An 18696-nucleotide genomic window follows, 5' to 3' on the forward strand; every position below is an offset into this window, starting at 1 on the left:
CCGCGGGCTCAGGCAATCCACTCACCTCAGCCTCCCAAAGGCGCGGGATTACAGGCTAAGGCACCGAGCCCGGCATGTTCTCACTCTTAAGTAAACCCTGAACAATTATCATAATACTACGAGAAAGGGTTTGGTAGTAGTGGGAAACTGCCGGGGAAGGGGGCATGTTTCATCAATAAGGGTACCTGATGTCAGACCAGGTGAAGTAAGGACCAAAGGGAGGCCCACACTTTACCTGTACAATGACCATTTGTATACCTAACCCTGAATTGTACCCCACATGTTTAAAATAAAAATTAAAAACAAAAAGAAATCCTTGCTATTATGTGCTGCCGAGATTATTAAACAGTATAGTTGTAACCAAAATTAACTGCTAGGAGGTTATGACTAGAGAGAGGTCATAAATGGATGAGGGGGGAATGATGTCATCAAAGTGTTCTTGAAAAGGAATTGTGGAAGATCAGGATTGCATTTCAGTGGTAAGGTCAAGCATGTGAAATGCCACATTTGCATGTTAGAGACCTAGTGGTGTCCTCATGACACATACTTCAATTTTGATACAATATTTCACTCTAAGATTGACTATTTTTATCTTACAAAGACAAGAGTCATGAAACAGCACATTTCCTGAATGATGCTAGATCGGGATAAATGGGAATCAAGATATATATATAACTGAGTCTAAATTATTCGGTGTAGTTGAAAATTAGAGAAAAACACAACTTACTGTAAGATGGAGAGCTCAAAGTTATTTGTAATATTTGAACAATAAAGGGCATTTGCTTAATGGATAGAGGGATGTTACTGTACTTCATCAACACATTTGCCTGTATGATAAGAGAACTCAGCACTGCCAAAAATACATTATTAACTTTAGATTATGGCAGGAAAGTGAAAGGCTCTTGGCTGGGAATTTTTCAAGTTCCCCTTGATTTACATCAAGAGACAATACTGGGCAGACTTGCTTCTCTCTCATCTCTTCTTCTTCAGCCAAGTCCTCCTATTATCATCCTTAGATGTCTTTTTTTTTCTTTCATTCTTTTCCTCTGGCTAGGTATTTCCTTTCATCAAAAGACCTCCAACTTCAGCTTTATTGAATTCCCATGTCCCTTATTCAGAACTCATCCCACATCTTGTTTGTTCCAAGAAATACCAAATTTAAGCAGATAAGGGAAGGTTCCCTAAATATCTGAGAAGAGGCCAAGCATCTACAATAAGGAGACTGCAAACTACAGAGGCTTATTGAAAAGAGAAGTCTATTCCTCCCATTTAATGGTCCAAAGGGAGAGAGTAGTCCAAGACAGGAAGATGACTCTGCCTCACAAGGTCATCTAGGAATCTAGTCTAGTTCCCTTTGCCATGTTGTCTTGCTATTGACTAGGGTGCTGTCCACATTGGTATTTTTGATGCCGGCATTTTATGACCACATCTGTGATCCAGTCAACAGAAAGAGGAAAAGAAAAGTAGAGGGCAAGTGCTTCCCATTTAAAGAAGTGATGTAAAAGCGGCACACATAACATCTGTTTACATTCCGTTGGTGAGAACTTGGTCACAGCCATATTTAACTGCACAGGAGTCTGGGAGAGGGATTAGCCAATTGGGGGACTACACGTCATGCAAAAACTTTTTGTGGGGTTGCAACATTAAAAACGAAAAGAGGAAACTGGACATTATTGTCAATTAATAGACTCCATGATAAGGAGCTACTCTTCCAAAGAAGTGCACACATGTGTATTGCGAGAGTGCTTTTCTGTAATAGTAGAATTCTTTGGTGGAGTTGGAGAGCACATATTGGTACATCTGCTACTGTTATGATGAATAAAAAATGCTGTAGAGATCTTCCAAATTGGGTTTTAAGATCTTCTGGTGCTGGATCAGTCATTCATTAGCCTCCCCAAACCTCTTCTCCAACTAAACTACTTCAAGTGAGGAAATGAAGACATCACTATACTTATAAAGTATATAGGGATGGAATGCATTTTTCTTCCTTAAGAAATACTTCTATTGAAATTAAAAAGTTTGATACGTTTATCAAAGCGTATTAATATCCTGGTGTCACCAAATACTAAAGCATCCTGAAGGTGTTTCCTTCTCATATAATTGCAATGAAAAGTTCCCAGATAGTTTTTCTACTTTGTTTGGAAAGGCTTTTGGGGGGAATCTTTTTTTTTCTTTGAGACAGGGTTTCACTGTCACTCAGGCTGAAGTGCAGCAGTGGTACAATCACAGCTCATTGCAGTCTTGCATTCCTAGGCTTAAACAATCCTCCTGCCTCAGCTTCTCAAGTAGTTGGGACTACTACAGGTGCTCGCCATCACACCCAGTTAATTTTTCTATTTTTTGTAGAGATGGGTTCTTGCTTTATTGCCCAGGCTGCTCGTGAATTCTTGACCTCAGGCAATCCTTCCACCTTGGACTCCACATTATTCCCGAAGTGCTAGGATTACAGGCGTGAGCCACCATGCCCAGCCTCTTTAAAAAAGAGATGAAAATTTCCCATCCTGTTTATTTCCCTTTTCTTTTCATTTAATTTTATACTGCAGAGTTTTCTCCTTTCTCTCTTCCTTCTTTCCTTCCTTCCTTCCTTCCTTCCTTCCTTCCTTCCTTCCTTCCTCCCTCCCTTCTTTTATTCCTGCCTTCCCTCCTTCTTTTTTTTTTCCCTCTTGTAACAGTCAAGGTTAAGTCAGAAAGACAAACACTATTCAGATATTTATTTTTAAACATCTCTATTGATGTAGAATTAATTTATACTACACTGTGTACATTCAATGTGTGGAATTAGATGTTTTGACATATTCATACACCTATAAAACTATCACCACAATCAAGATAATGAACTATCACTGTTAGTAGGAATGTAAACTAGATCAACTTTTGTGGAAAACAGTGTAGTCAAAAAACTAAAAATTGAGCTTCCATATGATCCAGCAATCCCCCCTCTGGGATTATACCCAGAGGAACACAAACTGCTCTATCCAAAAAACCACTCACGCACGTATGTTCATTGTGGTACTATTCACAATAGTAAAAACATAGAACCAACTCAGATGCCTACTGAAAGTGAACTGGATAAAGAATATGTGGTACATATACATGATATAATATTATGCAGCCATAGAGAAGACCAAAATCACATCCTTCATGGCAACATGGATGCAGCTGGAGACCATACTAAGAGAGCTGTCACAGAAACAAAGAACTGAATACCACATGTTCTTACCCATAAGTGGGTCCTGATCACAGGAGCACAAGGGTGGGATTGGCAGATACTAGGCACTGCTAAGGGAGGGAGAACGGGGAGGCAGGGGGACACGCGGCAGCACCCTGGGTACCTGGTCCACTATCAGGGAAAGAGAGGGCTAGCTAGAAGCCCACACCTCACCTGCATGCAATTTACTTATGTAATAAATCCTCATGTGTACTTCACAATTCTAAAACAATAACAGTAATAGTAATAATGAATGTTTTTCTCAATAGTTTCCTCATGACTTTTTCTAATCTTTTTCTGCCTCCTGTTTAATCCCTGTTTCATCCTCAGGCAGCCACTGATCTGCTGTTGCCACTGTACACCATTTTGCATTTCCTAAAACTTTATACACTGGAACAATGTGTTATAATCTTATTTTTTTGTCTTCTTTCACACAGTATAATTATTTTGCAAATCATCTATGTTGTAGCATGTATCAATGGTTCATTTCTTTCTATTGCTGAACAGTACTCATCTAATTGGAAATTACTGGCATCTACTTGTTCATAACATTTCTTTCTTATCCTTTTAATATCTGTAAAATCTATTTTACCTATCTCATTCATGATGTTGGTAACTTGATATTTGTCTGCTAGAATTTTATGAATTGTATCAATTTTCTCAAAGAGCAACATTGTAGTGTCATTGATTATGTCTGGTTTTTTTTTTCCATGTCGTTAATTTTCACTCTGATCTTTATTATTTCTTTCCTTCTATTTCCTTTGGGCTTAATTTGCTCTTATTTTCCCTAACTTCTTAATGTGAAATCAAGGTTTATTTATTTGAGAACTACCTTTTTATTTAAGGAAAGTGTTTAGTGTTATAAATGTCTTTCTAAGAACTGCTTTGGTGGTATCCTGCAAAGTTTTATATGCTGTGTTTTCCCTTTCATTCAGATGGGCTCAAAACACTTTCTAATGTCACTTTTGATTTCTTCTTTGACCTGTGATTATTAGAATTGTGTTATTTGCATTTCAAATATTTCAGGATTTTTCAGAGATGTTTATACTATTGAATTTTAATAAAATTCCAGTCTGAGGCTTGGGAGCAGTGACTCACATCTGTAATCCCAGCACTTTGGTTGGTAGAGGAGTTTGAAAGTTTGAGATAATTCCAGACAATATAGCAAGACCCAGTCTCTACAAAAAGAAAATATTAGCTGAATGTGGTGGTGTGTACCTGTAATGCTAGCTGCTTGGGAGGCTAAGTTCAGAGGATCACTTAAGCCCAGGAGTTTTAGTTAACAGTGAGTTATGATTGTGTCACTGTATCCCAAGTCTGGGAGACAGAAAAAGAGCTTGTCTCCAAACAAACACAAAAGCAAAACAAAATAAAACCAAGCAAAACAAACAAACAACCCACAAAAAAACAACCAAAATTTCATTTTGGTCAGAAAACCTACTTTTAAATTCATTGAGATGTTTTAAATGACACAGGATGTGATATATCCTGGTAAATACTCTGTATACATTTTTAAAAAGTTTATTCTGAGGCTGTGTGGAATGCTTCTCAAATGGCAATTAGACCAAATCTGTTGAAAGTGTTGGTCAAATCTTTTATGTTCTTAGTCATTTTCTGCTTACTTGTTCTATCAGTTATTGTGGGAGGTATTGAAATATTTGATTAAGTTAATTTATTTTGTCCTACTCTCAGATCTGCCAACTTTTGTATCTTATGTTCTGAAACTTTGTTATTGAATTAATAGTCCTAAATATAAAAGCCAAAATGTTAAAACTTCTAGAACAAAACACAGAAGTAAGTCTTTATGGCTTCAGGGTAGGCAAAGATTACTTAGGTCAGGCCCATTAATTATGAATCAGAAAAGAAAAAAAATTGATAATTTGGAATTTACCAAAGTTAAAATTTTCTGTTTTTGAAAGACACTTATAGAAAATGAAATGGGATGCTACAGTGTCTTAGTTTTCTCAGGCCATAACAAACCCCAGGGACTGGGAATAGTAGCTCATGCCTGTTATCACAGCACTTTGGGAGGTGCAGAATTTCTTGAGGCCAGGAGTTCAAGACAAGCCTGGCTAACATAGTAAGGCTCTATCTCCAAAAAAATTTTAAAAAGATAATAAATATTAGCCTGGGCAACATAGCAAGACCCTGTCTCTACAAAAAATATTTTAAAAATTAGCTGGGTGGAGTGGTGAAGGTCTATAATCCTAGCTACTTAGGAGGTTGAGGTGGGAAGATTGCTTGAACAAACCCAGGAGTTCCAGGCTGCAGTTAGCTATAATCATGCCACTGCACTCCAACCTAGGAGACGAGTGAGCCTCTGTTTAAAAAAAACAAACAAAACAACACAAAACAAAAAACAAAAACAAATATCACTGATTTTGTGGCTTAACCAACTTACACTTCACAGTTTGGAGACTTGGAAGTCTGATCAGGATGCCAGCACGGTTGGTTTCTGATTAGGGCTCTTTTTCTGATTTTCAGGTGATTACCTTCTTAATGAATCCTCACGTGGCAAATAAATAGCTCTGGTGTGTCTCTTCCTCTTCTTATAAGGTCACTAATTCCACCATGAGGACCTCACCCTCCTGACTTCATCTAAACCTAATTATCTCCCAAAGGCCTATTTCCAAATACCATCACACTGGGAATTAGGGCTTCCACATATGAAATTTGGGGAAAAAATTCAGTCCATTGTACACAGAGTAGGAGAAAATAAATCTCATAAATCTGATAAGGAACTTGCACTCCAAATCTAAAGAACTCTTACACCTCAAAAGTAGAAGGCAAGTTAACCAATTAATATGTGAACACAATATTTGAACAGATACTTTACAAAGGAAATATAACCAATAAACAATGCAAAAGCCGGGCTTGGTGGCTCAGCCTGTAATCCCGCGCCTTTGGGAGGCTGAGGTGAGTGGATTGCCGGAGCCCGCAGGTTCAAGACCTGCCTGGGCAGTGAGACCTCATCTCTACAATAAATCAAAAAATCAGCCGGGCGTTGTAGCGCATGCCTGTAATTCTGGCTTCTTGGAAGGCTGAGGTGGAAGGATCGCCGGAGCCCAGCAGGTCGAGGCTGCGGTGGCCAGAAGTGGCCACTGCACTCCGGTCTGGGCAACAGAGTGAGACTCCAACTCAAAAAAAAAAAAAAAAACAATGCAAAAGATGCTAAAAATCATTAATCATTAAGAAATGCAAATTCAACCACAATGAGGTACTCATACACATCCCCTGGAATGACTAAAAGTAAAAGACTGACCACACCAAGTAAAGTGATGGTGAGGATGTGAAGGAACTGGAACTTATACACACCGTTGATGGAAATATAATATGTCACAACCATTTTCAAAAACAGTTTGACGGTCAAATTAATATACAACTGCCACATAACTCACCAACTCCATTACTAGGTATTCACTCAAGAGAAATAAAAGCATGTACTTATTCAATGACTTGTATATGTCTGGCATAGCAGTTTCATTCATAAAACCCCAAGTGAAAACAAACACATGTCCAACAACAGGTGAATAGATAAATAAATGATAGTGCATCTATACAAGGAATACTATCAACAACAAAAAGAGAAAGAATTCCTCATTCTTGCAACCACATGGATAAATTTTTAAAACATTATGCTGAACAAATGAAGCCGGATATGAAAAAGTGCATAGTGTATGATTTCAATTTATGAAATTCTATAAAATGCAAAACTAGATAATGACAGAAAACACATCATTAGTTTTCTGAATCCTCGCATGTGAGGAGGTATTGATTGCAAAGGGGTACAAAGGTACTTTGTGGGGTGATGGAAAATAATCTGTATTTTAATTGGAGTGATGATTATAACAGTACAAGTGAAAACATAAAACTCCATGTTTAAAATGGTCATATTTCATTTTATGTAAATTATTCTTCAATACATAGATTAGAAAGAAGTATTACAGGGAGGTTTTGAAACAGATTTAAAACTCAGCTCTTAGTAGAGAGGCATCAATTTCTTGTTACTAGTGCTACTGAGGTGGCAAGATGAGGCAGGTTCTACCACCATTTGGGAAAAATCCCAAACTGCATTCAGCTACGGCTCTGAGAAGGGACTGCCAGGGGGAAGCAACTTTTTAAAGGTGCTGTACATCTAGGAATAGGGACCAGACAGGATGTCAACAGGAAGCAAGCAAGAATTGCCTTCCTCCTCCTCCTCCAGTCTTGCGTTCTCCCTCAAGTGTGCCCCAGAGCAGAAGTGGGTCATATAGTCTCAGCCTCAGCATCATGCAGTGAGTATAGCAGCATGGGTTTGGAATTGAGAAACAATGGCTCAATAACTGGCAACCTCCGATGTGCCAAACAGTGGGCTAAGCTGTGCGGGTTGGACAAAGATGGAGAGGCTAGTGTTGTCTTCAAGGGGCTTACAATTTTGTAGTGCAGACAAGGCATGTGCATCAATAGCTTTAATGATAGTTAAGTTGAGATATTGCTATTCTAGGAGAATGGAGACGAAGTACTGTAGGTGGTCAGAAGGGTGAGTCATTTTCTGATGGAGATTTGAAGTGTCATTTCAACTGGGCTGGGAAAGTTGAGGAGAATTATAACTGTTAGAAGTCAGGTGACAGTGGAGAGTAGTGGGTAGATGTAGCAGGAAGCATACTCTCTGCTGGATGGTGAAATTCCTGGTGTTTGATATGACTTGGGGTATTAGAAAAATTGTCCAGAGGAAGTAAAATGTGTTGAGGTCAGATCATGTTAAATCAGTCATAAATGCCATGCTGAGAAATTCAGGCTTTCTTGCATAGATGGTGGTGCAAAATCAAAGCATTCTAGCCTGAGCCGTGAAAGTTATTGTTCTCTTCTGTCATTTAGATCAGTGATTTAATAGCCTGAGTGTTCCTCAGGCTCATTTGAGGAAATTTCTTGAACTTTCAGATACTTGAGTACTATCCCAGACTTTTCTGAATCAGATTAATGATTAGCTCAAATCTCATCTTCCTCCTAGAGTACTTTCTTATCATTCTATTGGAAGATGCTCCCCCAATTATTCTGTATTACATTTTACTGTTTTATTTGCTCTGAATCACTTAATCACTGTCTGTACTAATCCTATTTATTTATTGGTAACTTGTTTCGTTTGTCCTTTTCCATTAAAATACATGCTTCATGTAAAGGGGGACATTGTTAGTTTTGGTCACTGCTGTAACTGCCATGCCTGCGACAGTGCCAGACACAGGCAGGCCATCAAAATAATATTTTTTGTGAATAGATGAAAAGTCCAGGTTGTATTTTAAGAAGATGTATTAAAAAATTCTCTATTTCTGATTTTAATTTTGAACCACCAACTTAAATCAATCTCCGAAATCTATTTCAATTTAGATGACATTCAGATGTAGGGTAGCCACTTTAGGAAATTGACTATACCTACAGGCTTCCCGGGAGCCATGCTTCTCTTTGCTTAAATGCCCTTTTATCTCCTTCTCCTGGTGACTTCTTAATTCTTCTTTCAAGAGTCTTCTGAAAGCTCTCTTCTTTTGGGAAAACTTCTCTGATTCCCAAAGCAAATGGATGTTCTTTCCCTTGTATTTCCATAAAAGACATGCTTATTAAACATTTATTAGCACTTATTAAATATGTATTATAGGCCAGACAGACAGTGTCTAAGCTCCACCATAGGAATTATTGCTTTTAATCTTCATAGCAACCTTATGAAGTTGATCCTATTATCCCCATTGTACCAAAGAGGAAGCTGAGAATAAGTAACTTGCCTTCTTGATAATAAGTGCCTGAGGTTTCAATTCAGGCCATCCAACTCCAGAACTTCCAGAACCTATCATATTTGACTGATTTTTCCACTAAAGTATATTTGTGTCTTCATTAGAAAACTTTACATGTTTGTTATTTGTATGTTGATCCGCCTTGTTTGGGTATGTTTCGTAAGATGTTATTCAATATTCCAACCTACAGTACCTAGCTCAGTGTTTGGGCATAGTAGGTTTTCTTTTTTTAAATATGGAACGCTTCACGTAATTTACAGTACTTGTTTTCTGAGTGGATGAAAATGGTTGCTTCCACAGTGCTTGGCATTGTAGGAGAGAAATTTCATAGTGGCTTCAATCTAGTAGACTCAAACAATCAGGGGAGTGTATGTAAGTAACACTCTGTACTCGTCAAGAAAAATAGAAAGCATTAAATACTTAGAGCAGAAGCAATTGCAGAGTTGGGCATGTGGTTTTGGAAGAACTGGAAGAGTCAAAGAATGATACATCAACCTTGAGATGAGCAATGATGGAAAGTACTTACTGCCCTAGGCAGGAGGGACACACGGAGGAAATGGAGATGGAAACCATACCAGGTCTGTGCAGAGGGTACCTGGAGCCTTTGAGAAGTTTCACTGGCTACGGGAGATTCAACTTGAGGCAGAGTGGGAGGGTGAGGTCTACCTTGCCTCTGTTTCCTTCTGTAGTGTAACTGCTTTCCATTACCTTCTACTGGCTTTCACTGGTCTCTGGAAAACTGAGCCTGCAGAAGTCAATGCCCCTGAGATACAAAACAGAGAAGGTGGAGGATGAGAACTCAATCTGGGGCCAAGCAAATCCGGGACTGGCACAGAGTAGTAGTCCTTTGGCATCAACAAAACACGGAATGAAATTTGTGATAGACCGCAAAATAGCCTCACAAAAGATGCAGTTTCTCTTTACTCTGAGCTTGAATCTGGGCTGATTTTGGGACTGGGTTTGGCTAATGGGAGAGTAGCCAATGTAATACAAGCAGAGAATTAAAGGGCTTGGGCTGTAATCCCGAAAGACACAATCCCAAATGCCATAATCTTGACAATAAAATTCTGGGAAAAAAATTTTAAAAAGAATTTATTTACATTTTAAAAGGCGATTTATTTGAGAAATAAATAAAATATGACAGAACACTTCATTGGCTACTTTATACAATAAAGTAAGCAATGATAACATACACATTTTTGGAAGCATAAACACTCAGGTACACTGACAATCACATGGGTATAACAGCTATGAGCAGATGAACTGTATTTATAAAGAAATAGCTTATTTAACTGTAATCATCTAACATATCATAATGAAGAGCCTAAGACTTTTGACACAATCAGAAAAGGTGGAAGAAAAGTCTGTCCCAGCTCTCAGAGAGAGAGAGACAAATTATCCTTCCTTAATTATCCTCTATGGGCCCCTGGTTGATTGATTGTTGTTTGCCAAAACTGACAGCAGATCATCACTACCTAGTCCACTCAGATTCACACCCTAATCTCCCCTGGAAACACCCTCACAGACAAAACTAAAATAATGCTTTACTGGGTTTCTAGGTATTCCTTAATCCAGCCTAGTTTACACCCAAAATTAAGTCAACAAATCCACCCCTTGTCAACTTTGCACTGAAACATAGCTCCTTAAGCCATACTTAATTTCCAAATAAAGACTACCACAAGGAAATAGTTCTACCAACATGATACAACATCCTACATACAACTGAAAATGGACGAATTGTGATTTTTAGGAATTTAAGATGCTAGAGATTTTAGATTTTAGGGATTCTTGAACTTTTTGATTTCAACATTTGGAATTGTGGCATTTGCAATTGTCTTTCAGGATTAAGATTGGCACTGAGAATCAAAAAGTGTATGCACATTGAGACTTGCCCTTTCTAGCTGTGTGTGGAAGTACCATGTGTATGAGCCTGTGCTAGCCTTCTGGATCATGAGAAGCCATGTGGGTGAGAATCCAGGTATTCCAGCTAGTCCCAGAGGACTGGCAGCTGACCCTGCAGCTGACCCAGCAGCTGACTGCAGACATACCATTGAGTCCCAGCTAAGAACAATTGAGTCAGTCCCAAACTGTGAACTATATATTTGAGAGTCAATAAATTGCTGTTGTTATCAACCACTAAGTTTTGGGGGTAGCTTGTGATACATCAAAGCTAACTAATTGATAATCCCAGCTATGCTATTTACGAACTATTTAACTTTGTGCAATGTACTTAATCTCTAAAGGTCACTTTCCTTCTTGTCGACATGGGTATGGTAGTAATACGGACATTGGAGGACATTTGGGATGATTTAATGAAATAATGCATGTAAAATAGAGTCACAGTGCTAGGTACATGATGAATGCTTGATAAACTGTAGCCATTATGATGAGATTTCAGGACTTTTCAACCTGTCTGCTCTGTCTAGTTGTTGACTCTCCCTGCATGAGAAACAATGAGGAGGGTATTACTTAGCAGTGCATGAATTGACACAAATGTTTTATTAAGAAGATGTCTTAATTTTCCTGCTGGCACGAGACAAATGAAGAGGGCAGCTATCTTTTTAATTAAAATTTAAAAAGTACATAATTGTCTCTTTGAAATGAGTCTATATGTAGCTGCAAAGCTAAATTTCTAAAACAGGATATTCACCAAGGTGTGGCTTGAATAACAACTGTGATTCACATGGAATGTATTAGAGACACAGTGGATAAGATTACGTCAAAAAATGCAGGATAATAAATTGCTGAAACTCATCAATTCACATAAAATCGACGTGCCCTGCCATATTCCAGATGCTTGATTGTGGTTCTTTAATATAATGAGTTGCCAATTTCTCTCTCTAGAGAACGATTGACAGATTGTAATGCAATCTGTTGATGTTCTTTGACGGTGTTTCTCAGCCATCGCCACCACTGCTAAGGAGCCCGGGAGCCTAACCACAGAGGCTTTGCTCTGGGGACTGTGTGTCATTGTTGGGTGTTGTGACCATTCTAGTTGGTATTAGGGAATATAAACAACTATCAGTTAAAGAGTGGGATTTGAGGAGCTTCAAAAAATAAGCAGAAACTGGCTAAACATATTAACAGAGGAGCCAATAATTAAATTACAGTGTGTGTTTTACAAAACAAGATGTCTTCACAGGAGACAAAGGAAAGCTGATAAAAATGAATTACAGGGAGATTAAAAGACTATAAAACCTTGAGTGTGTTGAAGTTTGTATCTTTAAATCTTTGGGCAGGAATGAGGCAGGGGAAAAGGTTAGGTGTGGCTAGGAAGGTAAAGTCACCTTTGAAATACTTAAGAAAGATTACGAGAGGAGGAATCACAGGTCACGATGCTTGTTGATCTTGGTTAGTATGCATAATGTTGCTTTCAGTTTCTACTTAAATCTTATTTTATTTAACCAAATTATAAAGGTAGCAAATGTTCATATTCGGTAGTATGGTATAGTGGTTGTCAGCCTGCCTGTGCTAAGTCCTGGAGTCAGCCTGCCTGTGCTAAATCCTTCATAACTGTGGGATTTGGGAAAAGGTATGTCACTTCGTTAAGCCTTATGTATATAACAGGAATATTAAAGGGATGTGCTCAGTTGCTTGTTTTGAGGATAAAGTGATATAAAGCTCGGAAAATCCTTAGAACAAGTGCCTGAAAAAAAAGTAAGCACTCTACAAATATTCACAAATATTGGAAATACAAATACAAATATTGGAGAAAATTTGGAAACAGTAGCAAGGATAATAAATAAGATAAAAGCACCTATTACCCAGAAAGCAATTATTCTTAATATTCTGATGTTTTTTCTTTTGTAGCTTATGCTTCTTAAAAAATATATTGGTGAACTCAGACAAACTGAGAAGACTGGTTATTCTTCTATTACCTAGAAGAATTTCTTTAGAGAGAAAATGGAAAATAAGATCAGTTAGTTAAAATGAAAACAATTTATTTACTGTAGCAGGTGGGGTTTCAAAAGAATGCAAATTCAGAAGATGCACTAGGATTAAAGAGTAGTTTTTTAAAACTGGTTTTGAACGTCTACCACATGCAAAATTTGGAAAGTTCAGTAGTATCTAATGTGGGTGAGGATATGGAGAAAAGGATGAATTTAAATACAGCTTTTAAGAGAGCAAATTAGCATAGCCCTTTGAAAGGGCTGTTTGGCAATATCATCTTTAAATGTACATTTTAAATGTACATACTGTACTTTTAGACCTAGCAATATCATATTTGAATCTTTTCAAATGGTGTCTGCTCAAGAATTGGGCATTTTTAGCAATAGTAAAAGATGAGAAACAACATAAATGTCTGTCAAAAGGGCAGTAGTATGACAAATGATGGCCTTCCTACACTATGAATATTATGCAGGCAGAACAAAGGTCAATTGCAGACTAGTCCATATACCATAATGACAATTAGAATAAAAGCAAATTATACATTTCTGTGTGTAGATAATGTGAAATTGAACAGAAACAACAGCAACAACAAAAACACTGAAATGATGCACACCAAACTGATTTCTTACCTCCAAGTCAGGGAGGGTAGAGGTGGAGAACGAGAACTCAGGGAGGGCTTCACTTTGTCTATATTATTTGAATTATTTTAAAAGAGAAAGCAGTTATATATATATTTAAATAATAGTTAACTAACTGAACAGATGAAAAACTTGCACAATTCTGGGTGTAACTTATGGGACATTTTAAAAGAAAATTGTACTCTAAATTGTGTTAGGACATATTTTCATAGTTGCTTCCATTTTTGTAAAAGGCTAGGGAAAAACATTCAGTACATCAGGCAAGACATTTATGAATGAACAGAAAAGCACCCAAATATAGATAGTTTTTATGGTTCTGATTCAGAAATTCTACTCTATTTCCATTAAGAATAAATTTTTTTTTTTGGTCAATATTTTTTATTATGGTTTTGTGGGGTACAGTTAAGGGTTAGGTGTACAATTATGTTTCATTCAGGCACCCTGTTGATTAGAGGTGTTTCCCCATCTCCAGACAGATATTTGCTACTGTTAATCCCATCCCCTTCTCCCCCCCCCATAGTTTCCCAATACTGTCAGTCATTTTCTTATAGTATTACATTGGATGTTCAAGGTCCATTGTATGAGTGAGAACATGTGATACTCGGATCTCTGTTTCTGTGAGAGGTCACTCAGTATTATAGACTCTAGTTCCATCCAGGTTGCTGTGAAATTTGTGATTTTGTTCTTTTTTATGGCTGCGTAGTATTCCATCATGTATATGTACCACATTTTTAAAATCCAGTCCTCTTTTGATGGGCAGCATAGTTGTTTCCAGGTTCTTGCTATTCTGAACAATGCTGAGATAAACACACGTGTGCAGTTATCTTTTTTATAGAATGATGTGAGTTCTTCAGGGTATATTCCCAGTAGGGAGTTGTGGGGTCATATGGGAAGTTGATATTTAGAGCTTTTAGGAATCGCCACATTGCTTTCCACAGAGGTTGCACTAGTTTACACACCCACAAACAGTGTAGAAATGTTCCCTTTTCGCCACACCCTCTCCAGCAGCTGTTATTTTTTGAGTTGTTGAAAATTGCCATTCTGACTGGAGTTAGGTGGTATCTCAGTGTGGTTTTGATTTGCATCTCCCTGATGATTAGTGAGGTTGAACATTTCTTCATGTGTTTCTTGGCTGCTCGGATGTCCTCTTTTGTGAAGTGTCTGTTCATATCTTTTGCCCATTTGATAATGGGGTTGTTTGTTTGTTTTTTTTTTTTCAGCACGTTTAGTTCCTTGTAGGTCCAGGATGTTAAGCCTTTGTCAGACCTGATGTTGGCAAATATTTTTTCCCAGTCTGTAGGCTGTCTCCCTGCTCTCTTGATGGTTTCTTTGGCCTTGCAGAAGTTTGTCCGTTTAACGAGGTCCCACTTGTCTATCTTCTCTCTTATGACCTGTGGGTTTTGGGTTTTGTTCAGAAATTGAATGCCAGTTCCAATTTCCATGAGGGTATTTCCTTCATTTTCTAAGGTTCTTATGGTTTGAGGTTTTAAATTTAGGTCTCTGATCCATTTGGAGTTAACCTTTGTGCATGGGGATAGATAGGGGTCCTGTTTCAATCTTCTTCATGTGGTCAGCCAGTTTTCCCAGCACCATTTACTGAATAGGTTCTCCTCTCTCCAGTGGTAGTGGTGGAGGCTTTGTTGAAGATGAGTTGGTTGAGAAATTGAGGTTTTGCTTCTGGAATCTCAATTCTATTCCATTGATTTACATGCCTGTTCCTATACCAATACCAAGCTGTTTTGATGATTATAGCTTTATAGTAGAGTTCGAAATCTGGTAATGTGATACCCCCTGCTTTGTTTTGTTTTGTTTTTTTTTTTTGCTGAGAATTGTTCTGGCTATTCTTGGACGTTTGTGTTTCCATATGAATTCCTGTGTTGTCTCTTCTAGGTCTGAGGAGAATGTTGCTGGTAATTTGATGGGTATTGCATTGAATTTGTAGATTGCCTTAGGTAAGATAGACATCTTCACAATGTTGATTCTTCCAATCCATGAGCATGGGATATTTTTCCACTTGTTTGTGTCATCTTTGATTTCTTTGAGCAGTGTTTTGTAATTTTCATTGTAAAGATCTTTCACATCTCTGGTTAGGAAGATGCCAAGGTATTTCATCTTTTTGTGACTATTGTGAATAGAATTGTGTTTTTTACTTGGGTTTCTGTTTTTTTATTATTGGTGTAGAGAAATGTGATTGTCTTTTTTACATTTATTTTGTATCCTGAGATTTTGCCAAAGACCTTTATCAGTGTAAGGAGGTTTTTGACAGATTCTCTTGGGTTTTCAAGGTACACAATCATATCATCTGCAAAGAGAGATAACTTGACTTCCTCTTTTCCTATTTGGATACCCCTGATTGCTTCCTCTTCTCTGATTACTCAAGCCAGGACTTCCAATACTATGTTGAACAGGAGGGGTGAGAGTGGGCATCCTTGTCTTGTTCCAGTTTTCAGGGGAAATGGTTCCAATTTTTGTCCATTTAGGAGTATGCAGGCTGTGGGTTTCTCGTAGATGGCTTTTACTATTTTGAGGTATGTTCCCCACATGCCTAGATGTTCAAGGGTTTTTATCAAGAAGGGGTGCTGGATTTTATCAAAAGCTTTTTCTGCATCTAATAATATAACCATGAGGTTTTTTTTGACATCTGTTGATGTATTTAATTACATTTATGGTTTTATGAATGTTGAACCAGCCTTGCATCCCAGGAATGAAGCCTACTTGGCCATGATGGATGATTTTTGAGATGTATTGCTGAATTCGGTTTGCTAGGATCTTGTTGAGAATTTTAGCATCTATGTTCATCAAAGATATTGGCCTGTAGTTCTCTTTCTTTGTTGCATCTTTACCTGGCTTGGGTATCACTGTAATGTTGGCTTCGTACAATGATTTGGGGAGTGTTCCATCTTTTTCAATCGCCTGGAATACCTTCAGTAGGATTGGTATCAGCTCCTCCGTAAATGTCTTGTAGAATTCTGCTGGAAAGCCATCAGGACCAGGGTTTTTTTTTTGTAGGAAGTTTTCTTATTACGTAGTCGATTTCCTTGATTGTTATTGGTCTATTTAGGGTCTCAATTTCTTCTTGTTCCAATCTAGATAGGTTGTGTGATGTCAGAAAGTCCTCCATTTCCTTAAGGTTTTCAAGTTTGTTTCCATACAAGTGTACACAGTAGTCTCTAATGATCTTTTGTATCTCTTCAGGGTCAGATGTGACTTCATCTTTTGTGTTTCTGATTGTGCTTATTTTTTTTTTTTCTCATTTTTTCTTAGTCAGTCTAGCTAGGGGACCATCGATCTTGTTTTTCCTTTCGAAGAACCAGCTTTTTGTTTCATTGATTTTTTTGTATTATCTTTTTGTCTTCTATGTCCTGGATTTGGACTTTTATTTTGGTGAACTGGATTCTTCTGTTGAAATTAGGGTTTTTGTGGTCTTGCTTTTCCACCTTCTTTAGGTGGCTTGTTAGGTTGTTAATTTGTGCTCCTTCCATTTTCTTCATGTGTATTTGTAGGGAGATAAATTCCCCTCTTACTACAGCTTTCAAGGCATCCCAGAGATTTTGGTAAGATGTTTCTTCATTTTCATTTGTTTCCAGGTATCTTTTGATCTCTGTTTTGATTTCATCGTTGACCCAGGAGTTGTTTAGCATCATGCTGTTTAGTGTCCATGTCTTTGTGGGTTTTGGGGGCACTTTGTTGGTGTTGATGTTTATTTTTATTCCACTGTGGTCCGAGAAGGTGCATGGTAGAATTTTGGTCCTTTTAAATTTGCTTATGCTTGATTTATGGCCAATTACGTGGTCGATCTTAGAACACGTCCCATGTGGTGATGAGTAGAATGTATATTCTGTGGTCTTTGGATGGAGTGTTCTGTAGGTATCAATTAAGTCCATTTGGTTCAAAGTCACATTGAGGTTCTGGATCTCCTTGCTGATTTTTTGTCCTGATGATCTGTTTTGGGTTGTGAGTGGAGTATTAAAGTCCCTAGTTACGATGGTGTTAGAGTCAATATCTTTCTTTAGTTTTCCTAGAAGTTGCTTTATGAAAGTTGGCGCACCTATGTTGGGCGCATATATGTTTAGGATAGATATTTCTTGTTGATGGATTGAGCCTTTTATCATTATGTAGTGGCCTTCTGTATCTTTTTTGATTTTTAGTAGCTTGAAGGGTATTTTGTCTGAAATTATGATTGCTACTCCTTCTTTCTTTTGTATTCCGTTCGCCAGAAAGTTTGTTTCCCATCCTCTTACTTTGAGTCTGTGGGTGTCCTTTCTAGTGAGATGAGTCTCTTGAAGGCAATAGATTGTTGCCTGATGAAATTTTATCCATTTTGCCATTCTATGTCTTTTCAGTGGTGCATTTAGTCCGTTCACGTTTAGGCTAATAATTGAAATGCAAGAGTTGATCCCTGTCATAAGGTTCTTACAGAGTTGTTCCTGTTTGTTTGTTGTCTTTCTTTGGGTTCTGGAGTTGGCTCATGTGTGTTTTTAATCTTTTGCCTGTACTCTTGTGAAGAATGTTGTTGTTCTTTTTTCTTTTTCTTCTGTGTTCAGTACTTTCTTAAGTGTTTCTTGTAGAGGTGGTCTGGTGGCAGCATAGGTTCTTAGCTATTGGATATCTGGGAAAGATTTCAATTTTCCCTCACTAATGAAGCTTAGTTTGGCTGGGTAGGTTATTCTTGGTTGAAATTGTTTCTCTTTTAGAACTTTGAAGATAGGGCTCCAGGCTCTCCTAGCCTGAAGGGTTTCTGTGGATAAATCTGCTGCTATTCTAATTGGTCTTCCCTGGTAGGTAGTCTGGCCTTTTTCTCTTGCTGCCTTTAGGATGTTTTCTTTTATAGCTACTTTGTTTAGGCGAATTATTATGTGTCTGGGAGTTGATCTTCTCATTTGTTGTCTTGCAGGGGTTCTCTGAATCTCTTGCGTTTGAATTTTTTCATCCTTGATGAGATGAGCGAAATTTTCTTGAATGATTTCATGAAATGTTTGTTCTAGTGTGGCTTCTGTTTCTCTCTCTGCCTCAGGAAGCGCAATTACTCTTAGGTTTGGTCTCTTGAAGTGATCATTCATCTCTTGCAGGTTTTGTTCTGTCTTTTTGAGTTTCTTTTCTATGCTTTTGACAGTTTGGGTTAGTTTTGTGTTTTGGTCTTCGAGCTCTGAGATTCTTTCTTCTGCTTGGCTAATTCTGCTTTCCATGCTTATTAGTG

Source organism: Carlito syrichta, unplaced genomic scaffold (assembly GCF_000164805.1).
Source record: "Carlito syrichta isolate Samal-C Ts95f unplaced genomic scaffold, Tarsius_syrichta-2.0.1 Scaffold303517, whole genome shotgun sequence".
In the NCBI taxonomy this organism is placed as follows: Eukaryota; Metazoa; Chordata; class Mammalia; order Primates; family Tarsiidae; genus Carlito; species Carlito syrichta.